We start from the raw sequence: 4,549 nt of genomic DNA on the forward strand, positions 1-4,549 counted from the left end.
AAGAAGGTAAATTGTTTGTACCAAAGTAGGTGTGGGAAAGGAAGTTTTGGGATGAAAAGGGAAAGAAAGGATTTAGTAGAGAAAATGAGAAACAAAAGGGAAGAAAGGATTAACAAATCAAATAATCACGCGCACTACGTATATTACTTGATTGAATGAAGACATGCATGTAACACCCTACCATACAAAACTTTATGCTTAAGTTGTAAAATATAGGTGGTATGGTATTACAACCTCTAAAATAAAATGTACATAATAATATAATCAAAAGAATATAATATCTGAGGAGCCTTGAAGGATGGTTAAAACAAAATCGTGTAATAATTAAAGCGCAACGCTCAGAAATAAAGTTTACTTGCGTACGAAGAAAGCATACATACATACATACATACTATATATATATATATATATATATATATATATATATATATATATATATATATATATATATATATATATAATAAGAGTGGAGGGTCAAGGATAACAAATATTCAAGCTCCGAACTCAACCTGCGAAGCGAAGGCTAAACTAGAGAATACATATATGTATATATACAAACCAAGTCCCAAAATACTCAAAAAAGAATCCTAGTTCTCCATACAACCTCAATGAGGCACAAGAGCTAAACATAATAAAGAGAAATCTACACAATTCATATATATATATATATATATATATATATATCAAAATAATCCCAAAAGGTAAAGTCCCAACTCCGCGGTGACAGGAACTCCAGACGCCTAACGGGGTGTCTCTCGACCTACATCTGAAAAACACAAATAGCCATATGGAATGAGAACCGGGGGTTCTCATCATGGTAAAGGTGCCACATACATAAGATATAAGGTCCCGGGAAAGCCAGAGACGATTCTAGAACTCCAACACTCATATTATAAAACTTAACGATTTAACATGGAAACCATAAATAGGGTGGTTCTCTAAGGTTCTTAAACTTAACCAAACTTTAACCAAACCCCTCTAAAATCTTTCTCCTTCCTCCGAAATCCTCCAGAACACCAATAGAGTCACACAGACAAATAAAAGAGAGAAGGCAAACACAGTTAGAATGCAGTTAATACAGGTAACAAGTATGACAAATAGCATATTGATTCACATAGGCAAACTCAATTAATGCACAAGCAAACAAAACAAGCATATGCATATGATGTATGCCTGTCCTATGGCTGATGAGTCTCATCTGTCAGTTATAAAGCCAACCCGACATGTCCGACTGCTATACCCTGGACAGTCCCCTGTGCGCGCATCCCCAAGAGTCTATGCATAGCTTTTTCTCATTCATAATTAATTTCAGCTCATTGGGGGAATTTCCGAGGAGTTAAAGTACCCGGCCACATCTTGCAACCTAAGGTCAATAGAGTATCGAGTCTCGACCTAGAGAACGTGTTGGCAAGCCACTGCATTTATCCAGGGAAACTTGTATCTCAGATAAAAGAAGTGCATAAGCCACGTTATCATTCATATTCATTTATACTCATGCAAAATCATTCCTTAGGGCCATATTTATCATATATATACATCTTATTTATGCACTTCCGCATCATAATTCATCATGTCTTAAGCTTTTTTCACCTCCAAGTTACCCCCTTTTCATAGCTTATTCCCTTCACTATACTTAAAACTAATATTTAGGGTCTAAAAGATTAAAAATAGAGATTTAGAGGTTTATAATCATGTTTAAAACACAAAAGCTCAATTCACTAAAAAGAAGGGCCCCACGTACATGAACCATGTCCCTCATACGCGGATGTGATATTTTTTCCCAACTCACGTACGCACCCCTTGTCCACGTAAGCAGCCGTGTTCCCACGTATGCGAGTGCCCCATTTTCCCATGCTGCGTACATGGCACTTGCCCACATACGTGAGCGCACGGGATAGAGGCGAATGGCCACGTACACAGCTATAAGCTCACGTACGTGCCCCCTTCATTTTCCTTGAAAAGCTGTTAAAATCCAGATTTCACATTTTACATCCCCAACTTTCGACGAGCATAACTCTTTCGTTAAACATTATTTTTCATCCGTTCTCCCATAGTTGTAAGAATCAAACCAGACCGGCCGGTTCGATCGAAAAACTGATGAACCAGTGATATGTCCGGTTCGGTTGAAAGTTTTGATCGAAGGTGCAATTAAACCGTCAAGAACCGAACGGTTCGAGATTCAAACTCATGTCCACTAACTGCATTCATGCATGCTTGCCGCTGGGCTAGCTGTTCCTTTGTTAATATATATGCTAATTATTATATATATTATATACATACATAATTGATTTATTTTATATTTATTTAGTTTAATTTTAGTTTTACAATCACTTTTTTTATTTATAATTCTTTATGATTTATACAATTATTAACGTAAGTATTAAATATTTCTAATATTTATATTTACATATTAAAATATTAGTGAAGATATTTATTTTAAAGTTTTTAGAGTAAAATGACAATTTAGTCTGAGAATTTTGACTTAGGACTAATTAGTCTTTGAAGAAAAAAGGTATTAATTATGTCATCCACAATACTAAACAGTGGACATGTATATCCTTCTATCAATAGATAGTGCGAAACAAAATGAAATTACTCATGTATTTCATTATTTACAATGATATATGTCTCGTTGCTGTCACATAAGCATGAAATGATATAGTTTTGGATAATAAAGCATTCATTATCTTTTGAGTTTTTATATAATATTTCTCATCTGCTCTCTATTTATTACGAATCCTATTAAAACAGGTGAAGTTTCTCTCTAAAAATTGTTATCTACATAACAATCTTTTATAAATAAATATGTCACAGTAATTAATGATATATATAAGCATCACCGTTAAATTTTACATGATAAATTGATAGATGGACATAACGTGTCTACTGTTTGTTATTGTGGAGGATTAAATTGATACTTTATTTTTTTTAAGGGCAAATTAATCCAAAGTCGAAAACTTCAACGACCTAATTGTCACATTACTGAATTTTTATTATTTTATATTTTTTATTTACATAGAATCGGTTTTACCGGTTCAACCAGTAATTTATTGGTTGAACCAATAAACCAATAAACTAGTAACTTGATCGATTCGATCATCGATTCGATTCTGATAACTATGTGTTCTTCGAACGGCATAAACTTCACGGGCCTAATTTTTATATAAAAGAATTTCGGAAAAGTTTGGAGGTCCAGAAGCCAAGTTATGGCTCGCTGAAGTTTGGCAAAAAAGTTAGTTTTTCACAAAACTCTTCCAACCACTATTTCACCAAAATCATAACTCATTACCAACACTCCAAGCCTTAAAACAACACCAAAGCATACCAAAACACATCTTATGATTTCACATTCATATTATAGCACTCCCACACAAATTCCCTAATTCCACCCCCAACTATTCACATTCAATACCACATCTATACTCAGTCATCAATATATCATTGTTATTCAAAATAATCATTATTTCATCAAACATTCTTCACATCCATTTAACAACCAACATACCTAATACCCACATCAAACAACACATAATTCAATAATCAAAACTACCAAATGTGCACCAACATATGATTCATCTTATCCTATGGTCGTCTAGCCTAAGTTTTCACAAGACATTATATATTACATACGAGAAACCAAAACCATACCATAGCCGATTTCTCTCCAAAGCCAAAGGCACCCCAAATTGGCAAGATCACAAGTCTCCAACACCAAAACCTCAGCACCCAAGGCTCAATCAAGCTTCCAATCTCTTCAAATGAGTTCCAAATTCACATATACACTACCTAACATATATTATCACATTCATATACCAAATTTCAATATCTAAACACATATAATTAAGGGATTCACTAGGGTTTGAGGGTCATTACCTTACCCGTGCCTCAAGTCAACAAAAACCCGCTAATTTCTCAAGCTAATTGGATGGTAAAACATCAAAGAATAAAAAATCTCAACACCTCACAACATTGAATTTTCAAAATTAGGGAGGAGAGAATTGAAACTGAAGATGTGACTTCCTTACCAAATTGAGTACTAGGCTTTCTAGAGCTCGACGCGGTGAATGCGTGGCCGCAAATGGTGCGGGGATTGGAGCTCAGAGTTGGAAGATATATGGATTTGAAGTTGGGGTTAGGGTTGGAAGCTTACCTCCTTCTTCCCTCTTGTGTTCAGCATTCTTCACATGCTGACGAAGAGAAAATGAGCTGATGCTCATTGTTTAAGTGTTTTGGATTGGGCCCTTGGGCCCGGTTTACACCCGGTTTGCCTGATTCGGCCCGTTCGGTCCAATTTTGGGCCAAATTCTTTAAAATTAGTGTCAAAATTCATGTTTTAATAAACTTTTTCTCATTAAACTATAAAATTCTATTTTCTAATTTCTTGGATTAATAATTAATTTATTGGCTAATTTTTTGTTAATTACGCCGAATTTACAATGCACATTATGGGTCATCTAATAAACGAGTAAGTTAGCTCTTTATTTTTAATATTTATATGCATATTGATTTTTATAATTCATATTTATCTTATAATTTTAATAAATGTAAG

Source organism: Arachis hypogaea, chromosome 17 (genome assembly GCF_003086295.3).
Source record: "Arachis hypogaea cultivar Tifrunner chromosome 17, arahy.Tifrunner.gnm2.J5K5, whole genome shotgun sequence".
NCBI lineage: Eukaryota > Viridiplantae > Streptophyta > Magnoliopsida > Fabales > Fabaceae > Arachis > Arachis hypogaea.